The sequence below is a fragment of the Ischnura elegans genome, chromosome 4, assembly GCF_921293095.1.
Source record: "Ischnura elegans chromosome 4, ioIscEleg1.1, whole genome shotgun sequence".
Lineage (NCBI taxonomy): Eukaryota > Metazoa > Arthropoda > Insecta > Odonata > Coenagrionidae > Ischnura > Ischnura elegans.
Window position 1 is genome coordinate 91610308 of NC_060249.1, and position 26873 is coordinate 91637180.

Consider the following 26873-nt stretch of genomic DNA (forward strand, 5'->3'; position numbering starts at 1 on the left):
CCCTTGGTCTTCCACTTGGGACTTTTCATCACTTTTTACTTACATTATGTTCCCCACGTAGCTGCTGCGTCACATCACTTGGCCAATCAACTAATCTGGTGTATACACTCTGTAAAGAAAACAAAATATCGAAAAATCATGAATTTACAAAAGATTTCTTTGAAAAATGTTTTCTTCGATTATGAAACGTATAGAAATGAGTTAAAAACCCCCTAATAAGTACCCAGTTTTTTTATTACCCCCTGGTTTTGGATCCCCCCGAACAAAATAGGGTGGTTTCCTATTATTTGTAAATCGAAAGATTAATACTCCTGGAGTACGTATTTCACGCTTTTAGATATTTTAATGACGATATCTATTTTTCGCGATGAAACGAAAAGTGAAATATTTCAAGCGCGCGAAAACACGACAACTAAGTAGGAATGATGGGAAAAAGTCCGGGTGGCGCATTTCTGGTTCCCCCTCCCGCCTTGTGAGGTGACCTTGGGGCGAGGCTTGAGCGCTGATACGACGCAAGCTGCTAGCAGGTAGCTGAGTACCCTGCTAGCTGGTAGCGCTTGGCTTAAATAAGGATTATTAATACCTTATCAAACGAAGAAAACTTTCCGACCTTAGCCAGTTTTAAAGGTGATTATTAAGACATGTTTCCCTGAGCTCTATGCCTCATGCATGCATTGGTAATCTCAGACGATGTAAAACTCCTATCCTCTCGTATAGAAACTAGGTCCCTGTGACGTCACGCGGAGTGGAATCGCATGGGTGCCAATCTGTCCTTTTTCGAATGGGGATAAAATTGACCGTTGCCATTCGTCTAAACTGAGATTTCTAAAACCAAATAATTCGTATATTATGAATACACTAATGGTGGGTAAGGAATCGCAATCAATATATTTCGTTTTCTTTGATGAAGGAAACTACCCTATTCCTGGCTACGCCACTGACTAGGCACCATGACAGTGAGCGTATTGCAAGGGAAAAATATTGATACCAGCAGTAAACATTTTTCTAGGGGACTTATGAGAAGCTTACTCTGGATCGTCACTGTAAAATTCCTCAAAGTCTTGCGGAGCGTGCGCAACCTCAAACAGCTGGCTAAATTAATATCATAAATGGGACCTCATGTGAAAATTCAAACAGCGTGACGTTAGTGGTCCATGTTAATATTTAGGCCAACAGTATCAATAACGATTTGTGTGAAGAGCTCGTCTGTTTACGTATGATCGAAATTAAGAAAGCAAAACAAAGTACTGGCGATTAAGCGGAAGTGACTTTTCCGGGGGTTGAATGGGTAATCGTTGATATTCGAGCGCCATAGCATTAATTACAGCAATAAACGTCCCTGGATTGTGTCACTAAGATAATAAAAACGTATCTACCTGATGAAACTAACTGATCTCTAAGCAGTGGAAGCAGAAAAATAATTAAATGGAATACTTTCCCGGCGAATAGACTTAGTGGAGAAATCCCGGGATCGCCACCGGGTCAGGAACTTTATAACTGCCGACGTTTCGAAACGTCGGCAGTTATGAAGTTCCTGACCCGGCGACGATCCCGAGAACTCTTCACTTAAGTGATTGCCTTTGTCTTTTCCAAACCATGATTTAATTTCCCATTGGTCTGTAATATCAGCAAAAATCATTTTTGAACTTGTTTTTCGATACATTTGAACGATAAATTTAGTTCGACTTTTGAAATTATTGAGAACCATATTATCATATTTCATGAATTTTAATCTTACTTAATGGATAACATTTTTTGTAGCTGTTTTACGTTGTTTAACTGTTACTTACATTTAATTACAGACACAAAACTCCAAAAAATATCCAAAGGTGGGCCTCAATTTACTTATACATCCTAGATTCGTCCTACAATTTCATTGATGAAATATACATTATTCTTGAGCTCTTAAGTCAATTATTCACACGTATATTCTCCCAGTAGAACTCTTAGCATTTTTTTTAATGATTTAATTGAAATTGTATAAAACTTTTACATATATAATGAGACAGCTTTTACGCATTAATTACTAAAAAACGCATATTGTAAAATGCACATTATATTTTCCATTTCTCGCAAGGGGTGATAGAAGTATTTTTTCCAGGAAGTCATTTCAAATCGAACGCAGTTCAAACTAAATGAAATTTTACTTCCATATTTCCCTGCATATTTCATTTCCTGCGTAGTTCAAGAACGCTTATACAATAAATATCTACCAGCGTTAAACTCGATCGAAGCATTGGGGCTCAAGTATTTGTGCAATATTCGTAAATTTAATTTTTACCCAAACATTTATCATAGAAATCTCACTTTATTTCGCTTAGAACGTTTTTATTGCGGATAAAACCATTTGAACGTCACCTTCCACAGGAAATTCGAGTGCAAAGAAACATTACGCCTTGACCGCATTCCAGGGTGGAACCTCATGTATCCCAGAAATTCCGCTCAGACAGAGTCGCTAGCCGGTTCCTCTCCCTGGTGTAATTTCAGACCGAAAACCTCCTTCAAAGAGATACAGAGCTAAACTCGCCTCCATGGCTTCCAAATTCAACAGGCCAACGCAAGTGGGGAGGGGTGGGTAATATACCCACTTGCCACCAGACCACCACGATTCATATTTATGAAGGCGCCCGAGGGGGGGCGATAGAGCGCGATTAAAAAAAAAACAATAATGACAAATAGCCGCCTGCAAGGATCGATGCCACTTTCCATTGGAAAATACGGGGTAACTGCCGCACAATGGATGTTAATGGATGTCGTTATTCACATTCCTAACGGGTTGGATCGAGCCCCGTGAGGGAAAAATGAGTACCGCGCAATTTCGCCAAAAACTTTTCCGAGGTCAGGTCCGCGTGATGTAATGCCGGATAATGGGACGGACGGATTGAATAGGCAAAAATGGGAACCCGATCGAGTAGATGATATGGATGAGTCCGAACAATACCTGACACCAATATCAGCTTTGGCTGCCATGCGGCAGGATATCAGCTTTGTGGATGTAGATCTAGGCAAAGCATTACGGATTCCTCCTCATGAATTTAATTCAGGCGTAAAAAATAAGCTAATGCACGAAAATCAACTTCCACGGTGAACTTTTTCGATTGATGTAATTTCCAATGCTTTCTCAGCGAATAAGATAGGTAATACTCTTTCGAATTACACACCGGGTTAGGTTCACCGTGTTCTTTCAACCTTTCCACTGTCGACTCGCTCATCGTCATCATTCAAATGCTATTCCATTCATCATTACCGGTCAATATTCATCTCCCTTGAAGGAAACGAAATAAGAACTGGATTCATGATAAAGATGGGCGAATTGTTCGTCGAATCGTAGGAAAAAGATATGGATATCCCTAAGCAGCTAGGTTCTTTGGAATAAAACGCAACCATATGCGCGCTATGGGAATAGGGATTTATTTCTTGCTTTTTTGTTATTTTTAATGAATGTATGCACTATGTCGTCAAACCAGTCTTAGGATTGCTGACTAATGATGATGATGATGTACGCGAATTTTATACTCATTGCTAGTTCTCTATTACAATTGATACGTTTAAAAATTAAAATCATCCATTCCTTAGATAGATGAAACTCCACAAATGCAGAATTCGAACCCGCAGTCTGATAGAGAGAGATTGATATCATAACACCGAGGCCGGCAAATTTGCAAAATCATAACACCAAGCCAATGAAATTGTTCTAAGTTACACAATTTTAGACTTATTTATATGTGCTAGTATTTGCGGGTAGTATTTTCTCAAATCGAGTACACATTATCACTGAGTATTTGAGAACACAATGATTTTTCGTGGCTGATGCCAGTATTACTTGTATTTATTAGCCATCACTATGTGTACCATTTTAGGAAAGTAAAGCGACGTTTAGCTACATTTTAGGTACCCAAAACTTTAAGTTGATACGTTATACCACGTACCTCTAATTAGCACTAGCAACAAAATAATGCTAAATAATTTTAAAACTTAAAGAGGAGTTATAAGTTATGCAATTCTATGATACATTACAATGATTTACCAGTGGTTGAAAGGAGTAATAATACACAAACTAAGGTAGAAAGATACTCTAAGGTTACAAATCAAATTAGAAAAAGATACGCAAAGGTATGGTAGTCAGGGCCGCCCGCAGACTTCTTGTATGGTAGAATTTGGGTGTGAGCCCCCTCTCCCCCGAAGAGAAAGAACCCCTTTAACACTGTGGTCCGGAGCAGTCTGCCCAATTTGGGCGGCCCTGATCGAAGTACCTATTGATGATTGCAAGCCAATCGAAACAGGTGTAGTAGAGTAGTGAATTAAAATTAAGTGGGAATTACGATATCTCTATGTATCAATTAACCCTTTCTAATACAAAGCTGCTTCTGGGATGAATCGAATTTCAAGATTTCTCATTTTGAACTTGGAAAAACTTGAAAACTAAACTTTAAAATTTTGCACTCAATCATAATTACTGTGGCAGCTAAATATTTCATCATTAGCATTTACACCACAAAGTAATCCGTAGTTTAGATATTTCCTTAATAGAGCAGGAAATTTATAAATTTTGATATTGCTTAGAAGGAACACTGGGTTATAACAGATTAATATGCTGTCCCACGATATCTCTCCGGAAAAAGTTGACTGTATCAAATTAGAAGGAGTTTCTCGGCGCAGCCACAAACCCGGATGTTCCTTCTGGCTTTAATTTTCCATTTTCTTTCCCATAAAACTATACCTACAGGCCCATTAAAAATCCTTACCCTTTACTGTTGTCGCACCATGTAATCCGCTCTTTCTTTTCGTCACCCTATTTCCTCTGTTTTTAGTGCAATCATAAGCATTGACTCTAAGTTAGAAGCCTATGACAATAAGCAATCGAAATGCGGAGCAAAAAATAATGATGAACACCGAATGGATCAACAGAGGAGTTAAAGAAGAAGTACTAAGAAGGGTGGGGCAAAAGAGGGGTCATATGGAAGCCCTTGGGGGAAGACTAGACAACTTCATCACCCACAAAATGAGGAATCATCGTCGTGATGAAAATCGTCAACGAGTATGTGGACAGAAAAAAATTGAAAAAAATAAGGCGTCGTATTGGTTTTTTTTAGAACAAGTAATTAAGGGCCCTAAACAGAAGAAAGGTCAATATGAAAAGGCTAAAAGAGTCGAGTGGAGAACTTCGCTAAATTAATATGAAGATTGCTGACCCATGACGATAATTTGCGTAAGGATCATTGCAAATCAACTCAAAAAAGGAATACTTTCAACTCTACTCCCTCCGATTCCTTTCACATTTTTTATTTAAAAACATACTCTTAAGCTTAATAGCACAATACAAATTTATAGAGTTTTACGACATTGAATAACAAGTTACACCACCACGAGGTTTTGTGAAGAAAATTTTGTGAAGTTTGAACATTTCTACTTATAGATCAATGGCGTTGCGAGGGGGGAATTGTGTTCTTATGTTTCGGGGAGTCCAGAACCTCCTCCCCCCGCTCCCCTCCCCCCCCCCCGAAATATAAAAACACAATTAATTTGTTTAATAAATGAAAAAATAATGAAATCATGAACTTACTATCAGATTTCTTTGAAAAGAGTTTTTTCGATTACGAAAAGTAATGAAATTAGTTTAAAAACCTCTTCTTCGTACCCTGTATTTTTTTAAATTTTCCCCCGAACAAAATTCCTTGCTACATCACTACTATAAATAGCAGTAGTTTTCTTACTAATCGTTTAAAAATCTACTTGAAATATAACTACAGCCATTACTCATGCGTTGTTAAAAATGAATAGATAGAGCTTTAAACTGCACTGCAGTGTGGTCTTTTTGACTTATTTTTCAACCCCAAAATTAATAACTTTAAATTAGATCAAGAATATCTCAAAATACCTCCCCTCAATTTTTTAAATATTTCCCCAGTTTATTGCTATATCCTCAAAAAAATCAGTAGAGTAAATTAGTGGCATAGGTAACCCTAAAACCATCCATAACTTATTAGCTACACTCCTTCAAATCCATGAAATTAACCACTCCAACGCGCACCTAATGTTTTCTGTATTCTTTCACAGGTTAGCGGTTGGTTTCCTATAAACTACCGCCATGCGCCTATCTATGCGCCTTGCGGGTAAGTATGTAGATGTAACGAAAGGAGAAAACTCGCTAGTTTCCGAGTACATTCAGTCCACTTAACGTCAGTACGTCTCCAGAATTTTTTTCCGAAATCTATTATTAAAGGAGGAGCATTATTTTATCTTCGCCTACTGTTCCAAAACTAATTAAATTTCATGAAAGGTAAGCAAGCAAGGAAATTGGGAAGAGAGTAATGGGCGCTTAGAATTATTATTTTCTTAAAGTTTTTCATGCTCCGGAGCTCATTTCATTACCATGGTCACTGGTTTCTGATACTGAATCAAATATTATTATCCTACTACCCACTTCTTTACGGGCGTAGGAGTTTGCCATGAATTCCACGGAAAGACGTTAAATTTTCTCAAAGCAAAATAATGTTTCTCTTTACGACAAGAAGTTACCTCATTTATCGATGATTAAAAGAAGGGGTCTCAGAGTTCATTAATGTCACAAAAGGTGATGAAAGGTTACAGGCGAATACAAATCTGGCGTGAAGGTTTGGTTTTTTTTTTCGTCGGGTAAATCTCAACTTATCCACTTGATTTGAGAGAACAAGAAGGTTGAAAGGCCATAATTAAGTTCGCTCAGTTAACCGCAGAATCGATTGCAAGGTTCAAAGGTGTCAACGCAACACCTTTCAAGGAAAGGGTATAAACTGACGTTTTCATTGCCTTTAAAATAAACTGCCGCAGATTCCCAACGCATGAAACATTTGCGATCACAAGCAGATACATAAAAATCACGGTATTTCTCATTAATTGATATTTAATGTGTTATGCTTGTAAAAGGACTTCCTGACAGCTCAATCCTCAACTAATATTCACGATAACTTCCTGTGAATGGAATTCATTTACAATTTCCATATAGCGCCCCTGATTGACAGGCATGAATTCTTCATACATTTCCCAATATTAATATTCAGCTGTCAAATCTCGCTGTATCCGACATTAAACTAATGACGAGTAGGTATATGAGATCTTCCACTTAATATAAACTCAACTAAAAAGAACCATTTTTCAATAGTCATGTTCATCTTCGGTAGGAGTATTTACATTTCATTTTCATTTAACATGGTCATAAACTCTTTTAAAAAAAATTAAATTAATTTCTTCAGCCAAAACGTATTAATTTTTAAGTGAGAATATAACCCGCCACGATTCGGGATGTTGTTGCTATTCTAAATAAGTACTACGGGTATAATAATGAGAAATATATAATATAAGTCTAATACATTTTTGTAAACAGGTTTAACTCTTTTTTTAAAACCGAAACACATCCCATATTTTCCATAATATACCTTTTTTATAAATATAAAGTACCATTTTATGATATCACAAACCTTTTTTTGCCATGATGAATGCTCTAAATACTATTTGAGTAAACTGTACATCACTACCTACGTGAAACTAAATATCGGAGGACCTCATTTGCCTCCTGCTCCTCAAGCCGCGTCAATAAGCGTGTGACACAGAATATTTCTTCATTCTCCCCCTATCATCCTACTATGGGGTTTCAAAAGCGCAAACAAATACAGTTTACCTACCTCTATCAAAGTGACTAACAAATCACAAATCACGCACACACAAAGTGACAAACACATGAATACATTATTGGTATAACACCTTAAAAAAGCCGGTCTCAGTGGTGGCGGCGTGAAGTCAAGGCAAATGCTAGCCAAACAAGAGGTCGCGGGCTCGAATCCCACCGGTATAGATTTCTCCAATCCAGGGCATGTTTTTTTTTGTGTACGTCCAATTGTTAAATTTGTTGAAAACGCCGATTTAAAATGGCCGATAATGGCTGTATTCAGTGGTTTGGGAATAAAATAAATAAAATAAAAATTTTACTTTCACTGTACATTTAAAATCGCCGCCCGATTCAAAAATTTTGTCACTGAAGGCACGTACAGTAAACAAAAAATGAACGCCATCACATTAGTTCTAAGTTTCAACATTTGAAAATATAATCTATTCTAATAAATTACGCTTCTTTCGCCGATTGAAGAAGGAATAAAATATAACTTGCTCTCTTCGGAAAGAAGGCATCGTCGCTAAGAGCAATACGAATATTTCTTCCTCAGCCGTGACATTAAAACTTTTCCTATTCCCCCATGAGAATAATTGAAGGAAAAAAAGATATTTCTTTCGGAAGAGTATGGAATTGCAAAGAAGGTAAGTTTAAGCACAGAGGCAATGAGTGTTGGCTTGGTTGGAGTGAGGCTTAAAAGGGGTAGCTAACTCAACGGCCAGTTTACCATTTAAGACTATGAGAGTCTCTCAGGAAGTATTGGTACATTAAGGAAAAAAGAGAGAGTGACGGTATACGAATGCGACCACAAGTCCTTCGTCGAGCTGATGTTTATTTCTCTACGTCGTGAAAAACAAACTACGGCTTATTAAAAATAAGATCCAATAAAAGCAAACGTTTGTCGTGAGGAATCACAAAACAATTTACCCCAGTAAATAGATATTAATCGATGTATCTATCTGCTGTAACTCAGCTGTAAAAATTGCATGTCTTACAGGGGACAATAAATTATAAAGACAATAAATTGGAAAATATTCAAAACTATTTTATAGCAATGAAATAATCTTAGTTTTAAAGGTCATCAGTGGCAAGTATAGGAAACAAATTACTCCATTAATGAAAAGTATATTGCCAAATAAAGATTTATCATTCGTAAACACCATACGTTCGCATTTCCAAATTCATGCCACTGGTTACAATGGGATATAACTCTTAAGGCAAGAGTTTTGCAAACAGGTAATTAAAATAAAAATGAAATCATGTCCACATGCTCATGTAAAAAATTCATTCATGGAAAAAAAATTTCTCAACAGTTTCACGCTCAGCCAACCAAAATTTTGACATTCAATTAAGCAATAAATTATAAAATTCAACGTTAATTAGCATTATGAATTTGTTACGACTTTTGGAATTCTTCAAAAATGCCACCTGACGTTATGCCACTAAAAACAATCACTTGAAAAAAACATGTAACGAAAAATTATCATTTTTGAATAATTAAACAGAGCTATACGAGAATAAGCAAATGATCGATGAGCGACACATACAATTGGATGAATGGTTACCACGACAAATTTTTCCGCATGCAATGAATAAAAATTGGATGTATATTAATGCTCCCAATTAAAAAATATTTCCAAGAAACGAATCATCACTAAAAAAAGACAAGAAAAATGTCAAAATAGACAGCCTGTGGTAATATAAAAATAAATTTAAAGTAGAAAATTTTATTTAAAAGGTACAACTAGAAAAAAATCTATTCACCAATAAAATCAAGTTATTTAAGAATCAAGTTGAGAGGGCTCCATATGACAAATCAGCAGTAAAATTGGACAGTAAATTCAAAATGCAAAAGAGCCTACGAGAATCAATTTTCCGGAACTAACAGTGCCGATGAATTAATTCAAAGAAGAATAAATACAAGAACCTAATTAATGGTAAAGCGGCGAAGTCAATAAGACGTTTCTGAATAAAATATTCTCAATAAAAATGAAGCTTATATACCAATAAAAATTCAAATTAGATTGGGCAACTGTACAGAGGAAGGGGCCTCCGTCAGGTGCCTAGGCATATAGACCTTTCTCTCTGGCAGACGGAAGAAATAAGGACCCTGGAGAAAAAAATGACATCCCTTAAAATAAATTCCAAGCTCAATATTCCTGAACTTCAGCTATCTAATGGGTGGATTAGTGCACTTATGTCCTTGCCCATAGCAATTATTTTAATTCACCTCCTATTAAAAAGACAATTTTTTTGGTAAACGATAAAATTCACAAATGTTTGAGCTAGAGTTAAGAAAAGATGTAGGTGTGCGTATTATTATAGTGCCCAGTTGAAATTTTGCCGGGCGTGAAAACTGGAGTAAACGAAAGCTTCCCTTCAAGACCGTCTCTATCCACTCCTTATGCTTTAACTTCCAAATGTTCTCAAGTTTATCTACGGTTGCATCAAGCACTAGTTAACGCTAACAAGCCATGCATAAAACCAGCACATCTTATGGGAGCCGGTGGGCCAATGTTCATCAACTTCTATCAATTTTAATGAAACAATGATCGATTTTTATGTTATCAACGACTTTTTTTGGCTAAAAAAAGCCAACTCTTATTGACATAGAAGAATGTTCTTTTTCTTTGAATTGTTCTTTGTCAAAATTTCACGTGACTCCACAGGTAAATTTATTTACAAAGAATGAAACCGTTGGTAAGCATCAAGATTTGCAAAGCTTTGATCTCGAGATAAGTAAGGACATAAGATTATATCCATAAATTTACGAGATCCGCACGGACTGCACTACATTCGGCATTCGTACGTTCATCATCTACCATATGAGTCTAAACATCTAGGTTCACTTACTCCGGCCACCCTACCCCTTATTTCCTCCTCCACTCACTCAGAGTAATGCATATGACTTTCCCCTCCAACCTCGGTGCTCTCCCCTCTCGTTTTCCGCGCCCACCCCAAGAGGGCGCCCACGTATGCTCACGCGGCAGTGTGACCTCAGCTGTCCGGCAGCGGGTTCAAGTGCTCACCCCTTGCGTCCACGGTACCACTGACCCACACACACGCAGACCTTCCAGCCCACTGCCTCAGCGGAGACGGCGGATATCAACCCCTCTCTCTCTCTGCATTCACAGGAATCTCAACTCCGTTCCTTCCACGCGCGAGAGGAACCAGCCCAGCGAACATATGTTTGAACCGGACGCTCTTACACTGCGCCACAAGAATACACAGCATATTAACGGTACTGAGCTCTTTTTATAGAACATGAAACTGAGATTTTAAAATTTTATGCTGACGGAAAGCTTATTACTATTATTTACAACACAACTAGGAAACTCACCTAGATACACAGTTCATGTATCATACTTTCGACTTGGTTTAGTATTGCTGGTGCGTGGGTACACATGGTATTTCAGGAAGAATTTGCAATAATTCAGAAGGTGATAGAGGAGATAATTTTAAGCACTACAATAGCTAATTATAAACATGGTGTCCCGACTCCTTAGTTACTGGGCTATGTCAACACAAACATGTTTTCGGTGCACTTTAGCTTACCATGAAATGTGCGAAAAATCCACAGAGAAAAAATCATTCGCCTTGACCGGGATTCGAACCCGGATCCCTCGATTTCCGGCATAGTGCTTTGGCCAGTTAAGCTACCGAGGCGTCATTCATTCCTGTGGAAATTTGTGAACTATACCGGACAAGGTAGGTATGGACTGCTGAGCATATTATGCGACGAGCAGTCCAAATCGTGCGCACGGCGCCACAGCCGGAGAGTAAAGTCCGAACTTTGAACACATATAGGTGTTCTTCTCTTTGACGAATTTAAGTATACCGGGACTAGCCACGGTGATAACTTTTACGGGAGTCACCCGCAATGCACAATTGTGCGAAAAATCCACAGAGAAAAAATCATTCGCCTTGACCGGGATTCGAACCCGGATCCTTCGATTTCCGGCCGAGTGCTTTAGCCAGTTAAGCTACGTTTAAAAAGCATTTATTGCTTACTTTGGCACAGTACAATATATAAAAATTTACATATTTACATATTTTTTAAATATGCTTTAAAATCACTTACAGTTATACAAATATTTAGAATAGTTATATGGCACACCTTTATACATGCATTTTTATAAATATTTATATAAAAAAGAGAGTGAAGATATACATAGGCAGCACTATATAATAAGAAAAAGAAAGAGAGAAATGAGCCAAAGCAGAGATCACTTACTTTTTTTTTTTAATTAAAAAACATTTTGCAACCACTCCTTCTGTTCCTTTGTAATATTTACAGTTTTGTTTAGAAATCTCACTTTTTCAATTAAACTATACCTGATGTCTCCTCTATAGTGTTTGCTAAAAACATAAGCAGCCACAAGTTCAGTTAAAATCTTTTTCTTCGTGCATGGGAAGAGTTGGAAATTCAATTTTAATAGATCCTCATCGTTAATTCTTCCCGTGCCGAAAGCATCGAATTCTTTATATATGTTTTTCAACGTTTGCCAAAATACATCGTGCTTTTCTTGACAACCAAGAACAGTGTGCGGTATGTCGTCATGCCTCCCACAATCCGGACACTCGTCCTCTGCTCGTAGACCTAGTCTCTTCCTCATGGCATTAGTCACCAGGCAGTCCGAACATATGCTGAACATTATGCCCGCCTCCCTCGCACCACTTCCCAGCCTGGAGTAATTTTCCCAGGTTCTGCTTGACCTTGTGTAAGGAGTCGCTTCCAGCTCCTCCTTTAGCACGCGCTCGTATATTTGTTTAGTGGACTGCAGAGTATTGTTAAATGCATATTTGTTCCCGAAATTATTTGCTTCGTGCACGATTTTCTTAAAGTACCTCAGCCCCCTTGTTTTTTCCATGGAGTTAACCAATAAACGTTTTCTTTCGTTATCATCTGCGTGTAAGATCTTAGCGATATTTTTAATAGCTATTATCCGTGCCTTTATTGCTGTGTTGATTAGGTTTAGACCACCCAGTTTTGGGGGCGCGTATAGCCTTTTCCTTGCAACTTTTTGAAGGAAGCCGCTCCAAATAAATTTGTTCGTCATCTTTATAACGCTAGCGTTTACTCTTTCAGGCATTGGCCAGACGTGAGCCACATACCATAGGTTTGGGAATAGAACTTCGTTGAGTAGTTTTATTTTTGATGTAATCTGCGTGTTGTATTCCGCATAGCCAAATATGGTTTTCCGAATTTTTGCGGTTGCCATGTCCCAATTTTTATTAATGGTGGCGGCAAGGTCTTTCTCCCACCATAGCCCTAATATATTTTGGCCATCGACTTTGTTCCAACCTTTTGTATCAGAAAACTCTATCCCTTTAACATGGATGAGAGCGGATTTGGACATGTTAATTCTCATGCCTATTGAGGTGTATTTTCCCATTATTCCACTTATTCTGTCTAGTTCTAAATTATTTTTTACAAAGACAGTGATATCATCGGCATATATACAGGATGCGTAACTTTTTCCACACCTCCTGATTCCGATGCTGTGTTTCAAGTCTATTATAAGTGGCTCCATTGCCAAAGAAAACAGCAACATAGACAACGGACACCCCTGCCGGACTGAGTTTTTAATCATAAAATGATCGGATAATTTGTTCCCTATTTTAATTTGAGATGTAATCTCATGATAAAGCGTTTTAATCATGCTTATAATTCCTTCTGGAAAATGTTTTTCTCTCATAATCTTAAAAATCCATTCTGTTCTGATGTTGTCAAAAGCCTTTTCTAGGTCAATAGTTAAAATATATAGTGAGTTTTGCTCTTCTGGCATGCTACTTAGAACAATGTCCCGTATTAAAATACAAGCGTCAATTGAGGATTTCCCTTCTCCCACTCCAAACTGATTCTCTAGGCCTGCGCCATTCATTATCATGGTCATTTTTTGGACGACAATATGGGCTAATATCTTATAGTCTGTATTTAACAGAGAGATTGGCCGAAATTCAGTAAGGTGCTTCGCGTTTCTCTTTTTGGGAACCAGTGTGATAAATGCATTTTTCATCCGCTCACACATTTCCCCATTTTTTAAGATGGCGTTAAAGACTGCACATAGAATAGGTTTCATTTGTTCCCAAAATGTGAGATAGAACTCATTAGGCAGACCGTCCTCCCCTGGAGCCTTTCCCTTTTTTAGCTTTAGCTTCACATCGTCTATTTCGTTTACTGTGATCGTTGCCTCGAAGCTCTTCGTGTTTTCGGGGTTGAGCTTGGGGAGGGGGGGGATAGGCGGCCCATCTCCGTCTTCCCATACCCCGTACTGATTATAAAGTCGACTGTAAAAGCTCGTCGCCTCCTCGAGCCGCTTTTCGGAGTCAACTAGCCCTCCCACTTCACCTCCACTCGCATTTTTGATTAATATCCGTATTTGTTCCAAAGTCAGAGCTTCTGATTCACTCGTATCGTACCCTCTCTCCCATTCCCTCGGGGCAAGCTTTTCCACCTCCCGTCTGTAAATTTCTTTTTTTAGTTCTTTAATTTCGAAATTTACACTGAGTGTCCTGCAATTTGAATCTATCAGCTGTTGAAGCACCTCTCTATAAAATGCTATTCCTTCATTTTTCTCTCTATAATAATCACTAGTTAGTTTTTTAAGTTTTTTTATAATACCTGCTTTAAATATCTGTTCCCACCAGGTTAAAATGTCTTTTTCGCTAAGAGCGTGGTTTGAGAGCCTTAATATTTCATATTCAACCTTTTTACAGAATGTTACATCTTTTAGTAAGTTGGTATTTACGCGCCAAATTTGTTCCTTCTTATTGTATGTCCTCTGTGTAACAAGGTCCAGTTTAATTTTAATGTGAATTGCGTGGTGATCTGAAATGGCAATAGGGGTCGTACTATATTGAATTAAATCATTTTTTAGTTTCTTTGATATAAATATGTAGTCGATTCTGGTTTTCGAGTGTGTACCTATTCTGGTAAATTGTAATCTGTTTTGAGCTGTATTTTTACCGGTGTCTATTGCGTCCATATTGCTGACTAGAATTTTAAATGTCTTGTTTATTGGGTATCGTATTTGCGTATTGTTTGCCGAGCTGTCCTCCCTCCTATATATAGCGTTGAAATCTCCCCCCATTATAGCCTTGTCCTTGAAAAGGCATGCGTAAGGCAGAATTTCGCTTGCCAGGAACTCTCGCATGTCCTTCCACATCCCACCTCCTGCAGGGGCATATACGTTGATAAAGTGCGTGTCCCCGATTTGCAGTGCAGTTATCCTCCCGGAGGCATGACGACGCACATTCGTTACCTCTAAAGACTTTTTAGTTAAAATTGCTGTACCTAGAGAGGAGCCATCAGTATTGCCAAATATACAGTAATGTTTGCTCTGCCAAGCAGTCGATTCTTTGTATTCTTGGATGAAGATGACGTCTGCTTTTAGATCATTGTACATAAAATTCTTAATAACATTGATTTTTAAGTTATTCGTAATACTGGCCACATTCAGTGACGCCACCGTTATCTCTCGTTTACTTGGAGAGGTACTCATTGTTTTATTTGAAAAAAGTTCTTTCTAATGTTGGGGAAACAAATAGAAACCGTTTGCATGACAGCTTCGGTATTTAAAGAAAAATATTCAAGAGAAAAAATGTTCAAATTTATAAAGTAAGGAATGAAAGTAAAGTCTGGCCCTCGGCATGGTTCATATAAAACAACTCTGATTATCAAAGCAAGGGTTATTTGACAATTTACATGCATAGTTATAATCAAAGCAAAGCAAGAGCTATTTAAATTAATTAACGTTAGATTTACAAAGACTTTGGAGGAATTATTATCCATAATCTTTTATTTTTTTTTAATTGGACGATTTTTTTATTCCTTTTTGTGCTCACCACCCTGGATTCTGATGCCTCGTTTTCTAAGCCTGTCATTCCACTTCTTTTTCTTTTTCTGTGTGAGGTCCTTCCCAAATAGTTTTTTCGCGACTGCGGCTGCAGTTCTATTCGTTTCGTCATCCTCTGAGGGGGTGAGGGCCGCGTTATCACTAGAGCCCATCTCCTCGTCGTCTCGCTGCGACCACAGCCTGCTTGGACCTGGTTGTGTAAGAAAGGAAGAAAACACTCCCTCCCCTCCCACCCCCCCAACGGCCGAGGACGTTTTTTCTTCTTCCAGCACTTTCATATTGTCATCACAACCTCCCTCCCTCAAATCCATGATTTCGGTCGAAACCACAGTGCCTGAGGCATTCATTAGAACATTTCCTCCCTCCCCTTCACTTATGATTTCCACAATTTTACTATCGGGTTTTCCCCCCTTCACTACAACATTTCTCTCCAACACTACTGCTTCTTCCGTGTCCGTCTCGGTTGAGGAAACAAGCACATTGCTGTCGTTGTTTATGCCGTTGGATATATTTTTCTTACGTTGCCTATTTCTCTTTTTCTCCTTTTTCTTCACTTCCACCCCCTCTGTTGCACTCACAGCACTTTCGCCGTTATTTTGCGAAACATTGCCCCCACTTTCAACCGATTTGGGCGTCTCCTCCGCCACTTGTACTACCCCCCCGTCTTCTACTGGGATGTCCATCCTCTCCTCGTCGTTATCATCTTCTCCCCCCCCCCCAGAATTTTTAAGTGCATTAGCGTATGACGGTCCCGCCTTCGTTTTGGGGCACTGTAGCCTCAAATGATCTTCACTCCCGCATCTTGAGCACGTTAACTTTTGCCCGTCGTAATGAATGACAGCGCGTTCACCTTCAATACTAATGACACTTGGTATATTTTCAGTGAGGGACATCTTAACGGTCCTAGTGCCCGTCAAAGTGCCCTGGTGTAACCCATCGCCGGCCCACCTATTTTCCACATACGCGAATATTTTTCCATATTTGGACAATGCAGCTTCCACTTGCTCACGTGACACCTCGAAGGGTAGTTGACACACTTTAACGTATGTATATCTCTCGGAAATAGACTCGCACCACCAAGAGAACCTTTGGGGGCCCTTGGTCGGGAACTGGAATTTTTCACCCGCTTTCACCATAATCCTTTCGAAGGTAGTCTCTTGCTTCACTTTAACGAAGATCGACTTCCTTGCCGGACCCAGCCTGATTCCGTATATTTCCTCTGTCTTCAGCCCGAGGTCTCCACCGAGCAGTTGGTGGACCTCAAGGACTGATGGCGCCTCACTCACACTCTCTATGTTGACACGGAGAGTGTTCTTCTTCTCAACTGGCATTGTGACGGCTCGCTCTGCGTACACCGACACGAAACACTGTCCGCACACCCCTGGTACAGGGGTGCGAACCCACAAAAAACAAAGCTTTTGCCTTCAACCGAAAGGCAAAGCACTCCACCGGGAACGCAAAAACCACGTTCCCGGCGATCAAGGGCTCGATCGCCGGGAAAAAAAACCTCGGTCGCTGACTCACAGATAGCTCCGAAACACGTCCACTCCGTCCGAGCTACCGAGGCGTCATTCATCCCTGTGGAAATTTGTGGACTACACTATGGGTTCGAATCCCGGTCAAGGCGAATGATTTTTTCTCTGTGGATTTTTCGCACAATTGTGCATTGCGGGTGACTCCCGTAAAAGTTATCACCGTGGCTAGTCCCGGTATACTTAAATTCGTTACCATGAAATGAATAAATTTGCAGCGATGGAAGGGATCTGAAACTTGTGTTTCGTTCATTTTATGCTATCCACGAAGAAAATGGTAGCTCATTTTTACAATCGACTCCAAACGAATGAAACGAATTATTTGCCTTGGAATATTCGTTTGGTAATTAGCGGCTACAAAATCTTGCAACTTAAGTTGCGCATCACTTTCATTCAACGGATCTGTTAACCGCGAAACTACTTAACTTCGGCTATCATCTTAAAATTTTAGACCCCACAGACAATAATGTGATCAATAATAAACTACATCTCAAAATCTCAAGCATAAATTTACCTTATTTCTCCGAAGTTCTCCCTATCTCAGTTTCCTCAGGCAAGATTTTCAATTTGAGACCATTTCTTCCCCTATCAGTGGCGTGGATGGTCTCTTGAGGACCCCTGGGTAGGTAATTAAAGAAGTCTACTCTTACCTAGCCCGCAATATTACAGCAATGCATATAAAAGGGCTACAACCTCAACATAAATTTTAAGCTAAATGTAAATGTTCGCTTTAGAAATTCCAGAATCATTGGTTGGGTTAGACATATACTTATAAATGCGATGGGATGTCTTCTGAAGGAGGTATTTCGTGGGAATCTGAGAGAATAAGTACTACACGGAAAGACCGCATCTGAGATGTTGGAACCGGGTACAGTTCTGGGCACCTCGGTGCATTGAGCGGGGGGAATTAGGGAGTACAACCCCTCCACCCGAAATGCTTGTAAGATTTAGAATTTTAAGTTATCCTCTTTCCAATGGACCTTACCTCCTCCGATACAGACATCAACACCCAAAACCACGAAATTTTAATCTGACCGCGCCCCTGTAACATTGTCCCTGGTCCACCTCCAATTTTTTTAATTTTATTTAACTTTATTAATTTAATTTCTTTGATTATTTGAATTTCTCATTGTATTAATTTATTTTTTATGCTTGTTTTACTAGGTTGATGTTTTTGATTTGTTTATTTTTTGGTTTAAAAGATCGTTGCTATGTGTAGTTGGCAAGAAAATAAGCGGATTGTTGACAAGAAAACTAAAGAGAGAAGACGTGTAATAAAAATAGCAATGCCAAATTGAATTTCATGGAATTTTATACTATTTAAGGGGTCCCGAGGTCATACCCTTAATTCTAGCGGCATAACTAATAATAATAAGCGGTCGCCCTATTTCTGCTACATCACTGCTCGCTTCAATGTAATCTAGTGAAATGCCATGAAAATTTTAAAGCTTGTAACCTTTTAAGTTGAACTCGCATTGAGAGAGCATGGAAACTGTTTTGCTTTATATATTTTGAACGAATACCCTCGTGTATTAGTAAATAGTGGCTTTGTTTCTAGTACCACATACTTCATCTACTGATCCACGGTTCGCATTTCGTATTAATTGATGCTCACAAATCGGCCAGAAAAATGATATATCGATGTCAAAATAAATTTTTTTATGATACTTATCCTAAAATCCCAATCCTTCTAAAATCTTTTAGCTCATACAGCTAAAACATAATGGGAGGCAAATAAATAAATTTAAAGATTCAATGAATCATGCATTTTTTCAAACGTTCAGAAATAAATATCTCGAAACACACTAATCAACTGGGTGCCTTCCGTTTTTTGTAGTGATCGGTTGAATATTTCTCATCACCGCCTCCCTTTTCCATCAGCCATTTATTCAAGAGAATTTTTAATGCCACGTACATCTCTTCACATATGAGTGATTTATTGATTTATTATATGTTTTACCTGAATTTTCAAACGTTTCAGACGTTCAAAAGTTCACGTCATAGAATCTGGAACCTGGATTTAAGCTCAGAACTAAGAAATACTGTTTTGTTTTTACGCTCCCGGTGAACAGAATATTTAAACTTTTCTCTAAACCCGAAACATCGGCGCTCTTCGAATATCTTCCCCGCGCAGAAACTCGAGAAAATTTTAAATATAAGAAATACTAGTTCACGAGTTTTCCCCTATTCCCGTACGTCGACCGTTCGTTACATCTATCAGCACTACTCTGTCGTCAGATGAGGAATCTCTGTTAAAAAGCCCAAACTCATATCATATTCCAACCTGGGAGGGGAGAAAAATCCCTCCGTACGGAAAGGAGGACACAGTTTGAGCCATCTCGACTTATATTTCCCAGGGGCTGTGTGATATCGTGAGGGCTCGCAAAGACGAGTGATTCCCCAGCGCAAAGTCATCTGTCCACGGGCAGCAAAATGAAACTTGAATGGCCCAAGATTTATCCACGGGCCATAAGTATTGAAAGAGCTGCAACCTCGGACTTTTTATGACACGTTGGAAATTAAATAATATAGATATTACATTAAATGATGGAATAATAAGCCTTATGGAAAAATATATCCACCCGGGTGATAGCATAATTGAAATTTTACGGAACCACATTTCTCCTACAGCCGCGATATAAAAAAGGAGATTCTGAAAACACCAAGAGCTTCATGTCATGTAACAAGTTAAAATTTAAATGTGAATTGTGAAAATTTATTTACGAGTTCCCTTATATAAGTTCAGGTAACACGAATTACTTCATTGCAATATTATGTTTTGAACTCAAAGCTAGTTGTTGATTAGGCTATGCTTGCAGTAATGAATTTTCTGCCACAGAATTCATGATTTTTTAAAGTTTAACATTAGATATTTCCTGCTATTTACTCCTTGTTTATGAAGTGAGCCATGGTTAAGCTTTCCTCATTTTTTATCAAGATTAACGGAAAAAATAAACCTATGAGAAAGTAGTTTTCTATCCGCGGGACAAGATATCGGAACTCGTTTCGGAAAGCGTTTTTTTCCTTTAGTTTATCGGCCCTTATATTGATTGTGGGTAATATGATATGATTTAAACAATAGAATTTTTCATTGCGAAGAAGGGTTGCTATCATAGAAAGTGGTAACTGATGCCCCGCCGTGCCATATCACCAAGTATCTCTGTCAGCCACTTCGTTTAGAAAATGTTTAGTCATCGAGTGCATAATCATTATACCGAATTGAGACGACGATAATGAAGGCGTCGGAGCCAATGATAAAGCCGTAAAAAAAGGCATCTACGTTTTGGTAAGTCTTGACATGTTTAACTCTATGCTATTAGAAAAAATGAGGGATAATGCGAGCATACTAGCAGTAAAACAATGTCCACTTCAAACTAATTTGACCGAAGTAATGTTTCACCACTGTTTATCACAACAAACGAAAAAGAAAATGTTATAACCACGGATCAGTGAAAAAATCTTGCGCCGGTACTATCGCCACACAAAATTGATTGTTTTTTAAAAGCGTTACATAGACAAAATCACACTCGCACTCGCATATTCTGAGCACCAAAGATCATGAAAACTGAAACAGTTTGGTTTTCCAATGGCGCTAGGTTGTTGTATAATCCTCATAAAAAAGAAATATGCATGCATTCATTTACTACACAAAAACAATATTCAATCCAATGATAAAATCCAAATATTCAGGCGTAATGAAGGAGAATTTTTCCTTATTTAAATAAATACTTGCAATTTACCCCGATTATGAAATTCGTTACGGCGTATGTTTTAATGTTACCACATCATCTTCAACGTCATGTAAACCTAGGTCGTAATTAGTTTTATAACCGCGGAGCACTGCAAGTATTTATTTTAATACAATCAAATGATAGCCTAATTGACGTGAAAAATATAGATCTATGACAGCTTTTTTACACCTACCACAGACATATCGGAACGCTACAAACTTGAGAATGGAAAGGAAGCTGAGTTATTTCAAACATACAGCACATGAGGGAGACCCGCAATTTTTCCTCCTCTACAACTTGTTACTACCTTCCTCATCACCTCGGAGGGCAAGTTCGCATTCTTGCACCTTCCACCACCCCTTTTACACCCCTGACCGGTTTCCAGCCCCCTTATTTATTACATATGCACCCAAACGTTCCCCTCTCGCTCTTATTCATCCCCTTGGTTATATTCTCCCGTTTATTCCTCTCCTTCCCTCCCAGCCTGTTCTCTTCTTCATCATCTTCCTCCAAGTCCGCTCCTTCGTCCCACTCTCTGGCGCTAGCAATCAATGCCGAATCTCTTCCTCATTCCTGGCCCCGAGACTCGCTTTTGTTCGAGTCGCCCTCCTCATTTTATGCGCCCATTTTTTTACTCTCGTAAGATTACTTATTGTGTTGACCTGGCAGTGAGTGAGACTCCTTATTCGCACTTGCGCTTACCATTATGGTCTCCATGATCACAGCCGTAATAATGAGGTTCGCAAGCATGATGTGCAGCCAGCCCAAGGCTCATTTGAAAGAGGTTCATGCGATGCCTTCGCGATGTAATTTTTACAACCTACACAGTCTGTCGCCATGTTTCTCATTTCAATAAAAGAATAACTGACGCCCATGCTGGAGAGTTATGGCATCTTCATTTCAAATGACCGTTTCATCTTCGCTTATCATATTGGTAAGGCTCAATGTATTACTCTCTGGTTTTTAGTTGGGTGAATTTTCCATGTCGTCTTAAGTTTTGAGGTCCAATGTTTTCTCCATTTTTTAAATTCATTTATGTCATAAATATACTATAAGCATAAATTATTCACCCTGGAGACGAGTAATGATGTGAACCACGTAACTTTTGAAATCATGAACAAATTCAGCCAGTTAATGATCCAAGAAAAATAAATCCAGCTAATATGACGGGTAAGCGACGGATCCCACATGCAATTCGATCCTAAGCTAAGAAAAACGCGCTAAACTGAGTTTTGAGAAAAAAATTTTCTTTGATATATAGATGAAAATGAAAAGGCAACAACAGGCTCCAATAGAAATTACGAGATTTTTTTGATGAAAATGTTGTCGATGGAAGGGATTTGAAGATAGATTTTTATACAATAATATTTTTCAATTTTTAAGACTTAGGTAACTGAGATTGAGAAATAAAACTCCCTACACCAATTTCCAAAATTTTCACTCATATTAATTAACAATCGGCCTCTAAACGCAATACTTGAGATGGATAGTAATTAGGATGGGATAATATAGCATAACAATGCAGTCAGTCTTCCATTGTTTGACCAACATAATTGCATTCTCATTCATGAAATAGCTCATTGTTTCTAATGCAAATAGTCTTGCTTCCTCATGCAAAGAGTCTTCAAAATGAAATACCTGCTTGTAGAGTACCTCTTTGTAGAGGAGCGTGAAATGCCGCCGCGCGACTCCGAAATTACTCGAAGAACAACCAGTAATCTGGGAAAGATAACTCCTTCAGTATGGGAATCAAATAGCCCATGGATGATACGCCTGCAAATCTCGGCACAGTGGTAATGGCAGGTAATGATCGCTTGACCACCGCTCTTTCTCCCAAAACCACCGACGTTCTCGCAGCAATCCTTGAGTTGATCACGAGCCGACCAACCGTTGGATAATCACGACAGGGTGAACTCCCGCTCCCAGCATTAGCCACGCTGCTTGCAATTGCCTGCCTCCCTAGAACGATTACCTACTGTGTGTGGTGATTGTGCAAAAAATTCGGGTATACATTGAAATATAGGTATTGTCGAATAGTAGCATCGATTATCGTAGTTGAAGCATTCAGCGCCTGGATCTTGTTTTACAGCCTATAGAATACAAGTAGCTCTATCTTTCTTTTCGCTCTGATTGTTATTATTGCTGGTCCCCGAAAGAAATGAAGCTGACCAAATGTATACACTATGCTATTAAAATTTATATGTTATGAAGATTTATATATTATGACAAATTTATATATTATGCTATAAATCACTGCTGATCAATATTCTTTTAATTTACGAAAGACTCTGCTGATGCAATACGATTTAACTAGCTCCCATTCAACGCTTGAATAGAATCAACTGACCTGTTGGTGGACAGGATGCCGACGACGACATTATCATGGGGACTAGGGCTGCATTTTAAATAGACTGACCATTCAGGAGGAAGAACAACTATTCGCACGGCAATGGAAATAAGATGAAAGATAATTCATTAAATTCAAAACAATTGCCCTTTTTACAAACATTTCAGCTCTTCAAAATTGTCCAGACATTATCGCGAATTAGAGATTTATAAGCATTGGGCATTTCCAACAATATTAAATATGCTTAACTATTTAGAAAAAATAAATCCACACTTTCATTTCAGATCCCTGTAAGAAATAAAACCGACCAAATTTATACGCTATGCTATTAAAATTTATATGTTATGCAAATTTATATATCATGCTATAAATCATAATATTTTAGCATTTATTGATATTATGCTATGAATCAGAATATTTCATACCCTCAATGAACGTCATTGACAGCATTCCAATGATAATTAGGTCCTAATAACGATGGAAATTTTTCTAAGCATACCGAATATACGCCAGTGAATTCACTTAAACCTTCCTTCAATAGCATGCAAGACCAGGTGCACCACGGCAAAACCCACGCGCCTAAATCATGTTTACCCGACGTGCATTCTGTTGGGAAGCCGAAGTGCATTACTGAGGCGGTTCGCAGTACACTGGAATCCATTACGCGCTGTCATGCTGCCATCTTAGCGAAGAAGCTTCGAGAAAAGGCCTCATCACGGTGGCAGGCAAACATAGGGAACAGCCGCCTCTATGATATTAGACTCGCCTATCCATCGCACGAATCCTTTCTCCGTCTCCGCCTCTTCCCACGTTTTATTTTCACCTCTCACATGAAATTGCGAAATTTCAGGTTTATTGTGCAGATTCATATCAAGAAGATGAATGCAGAGGATGCCTAAGATCCTGCAATACTCCCGCTTAGGGTTAAGCCAGAGATGTTTGAGTACTCGACTGATTGTTTGGGAAACGTAATGGTTACTTAAGCACTAAACTGAATAAATGGGTACCCGAATAATTGCTGAGTACTCAAGGAATTACGTGAGAACTCATATTTTGGATTAGCCGAAATAACAATTAATCACCCATTTAATATGAATTTACCTGAGTACTGGAATAATGATTACATGGATACTTAAGAGATTAATGAAACGAACACTGAGTACCCGAATGAATAGCAAGTACCCAAATGATTACATGAGTACTCTTATTATGGGTGTATGCAAAGTACCTTTTGTTACTTGAATACCCGAATGATATCTTGGTTACACAAGCAAATAATAAATATTCAATTGATTATACTAGTACTCTCATTGCGGGTGTACACAACGTAATCCCTCATTGTTACTTGTGTACCCGAATGATTACTTGAATACTCTAATGGATTATGAGTGCTAAAATGATTACTGAGTGCTCACCTACCACAATGAATAACCAGACTTTACTTTCGGCACACCCATAATATGTCAGTATTCATTTATTAATTTGCGTACTAAAGTCGAGGTAAAAAAAAAGTGGGTAGAGAACTCAGATACCAATGAGTGAATACTTCTGGTTAAGTCTACTCCCGCTCGAATGATCATTTTTTTACGTTTCGCTCGTCTAAAACTTACGATATTATCTTACGATTTCAGAATGCATATACCAAATGAAAACCTGAAATCTCTTTTCGAAAATTGTTTCTATTTTTAATATGAAAATTTTACCTCGGTATTTTCTCGTAGTGGATATATTTTATGCATGTGATAAAGGCAAATGTTGACACTTATTTAAATGTATATCCTGTAACGTTTAAGTTTTAAACAAGTAATTCGCAACGATAAAAAAAAATAAAAATGCGACGGATCGTGCGGTAGTAAGAACACTCTCATTTTGTTAACCAGTGCTGGAACGGCGTAGACAAATAAAAGACATAACAGTCAAATAACATTTATCAATTTTGTTTGCCTCAAAATTTCTAATATATACATTTGAAACAAAAAAAATTGCAATAAAATGTTAATAATAACTTGTAATAAAAGAATACCCAGAGTAATATTTCACTTCCAAAAAAGTACAGGGAAGTGCGTTCCGGCACTGCTAGTTTTACCATCAAGTCACAACATTAATTGATTGAAGGTATTTCAGGGATTTCAACTGAGTTAGAGTGGCACTACTAGAGACATGTGTATCGCGCTGCGTCAGCATGAATAGAATGATGAACCACCATGAACAGGAAGAGCGTGACAAATTATGCTAATGAAAGTTTACTTGAGTGATTATGATTAGTAAATGGAGGGGCAACGGAGAGTCTCTGTAAAGAGGATGAGAGTAACTGAGTTTTCAAATTACAATAACATTTCATTACAGCTAAATGTCACCATTACATTTAAAAAAACGTATCTAATGCTATAGATAGAGTCATTACATTCTAAAAGTATTCGTTACTTCTCGCCACATATTCTACCTGGGCACGCAGTTCAAAAAGGTCGCGCCATCTGAACGAGTGTATTCCCACCCCATGTCACCACAATGAGCAATGTATAATAATGCGTGTAATATGAAATTACGTAAGACTTCAACGCCCCAAAGCCTAATTCTTATTCATTTCTGTGTTACGGCTAAGGTTATTGTAAGGTATTTCTGAGAAAAATTGGGCAAATTTCAAAGTATAGTCTCATTAATGTTATTTTTAATAGCAAATGTTTCAGCTGAATATCGCGGGTAAAATGTGTCATTTGTAAATACAAAGTAGAAAGTTTTAAACTGCAGACTGAACTAAATCATCCGATTGTGGTTCATAGGCCTCGTGTGAAATTAAACTTTAAAACGAAAAGTAACTTTAACTAATATACTTGTAACTGTTACTAGTCAATTTTTAAAATTGTAACCGATACTTGGGATTGATGAAAGTATGATTGGGTAAAGATGGACTCTAAATCAACCGCTATTGACGGCTATTGGAGGCGGGGTAGAGTCCTTGCCTGCCACTATAAGAGGTCGCGGGTTCGAGGCCCGCCTGGGTAGGTTGCCCATACCCAGGGCACGAATGCTCGGATACATTTGTTCGTTAAGTTAAGAAAAACGATGCACAAGGACAACGGTACTCGAATTGAATAATCAATCAATGACACAATCGATCGGAATAATTCCAATCGCCGTCAAACCCTGATCGTGCGGATTAGAGTTAGACGGTGAACCAGTATCCGATCCTAAATCTTTGCAATGACACTCCAATTCCCCACTAATTCCGATCAATAAGTTTAGAATCCTTCTACTCTCTACCCTCCTCCTTTCTCTCTATCGCTTTCCCTCTCTCCCCCTCCCTCTTACCCACCTTCCCCTCCCTCTCTCCAGCCAGTCATTCAAGTTTCTCCTTTCTTCGTCCTCCCCCTCCTCCCCTCGCCGCAAACAGCTCTCCTGACCTTCCCTCTCCTTCCAACGCCTCTTATTTGCAGTCCTCCACGACCACTCAACACCCTCCACCCGCCCCTAAATACGCGTGACCTTTAAATTTCGAACGAACCGATGATCTTGTGATCTTTTCTTTTTGTTTTGGCTATATTTCCAAAAGAAATTGTCCAAGCCCGTTATATAGTCTCGCCGAATTTTCTTAGTGAGGGGAAAAATACCCTCTTTCCTACGCTTCTTTTTCGTTTTCATTCCAATATTGACGCATTATTAGAAGAAAAGTGATGGGAATAAGGCGCTTAGTTTAAAATATTTTCCATTCGTTTCAGTTGATAGTCGTTAGAAGCAGTAATTGAGGCGATTCATGCAAGT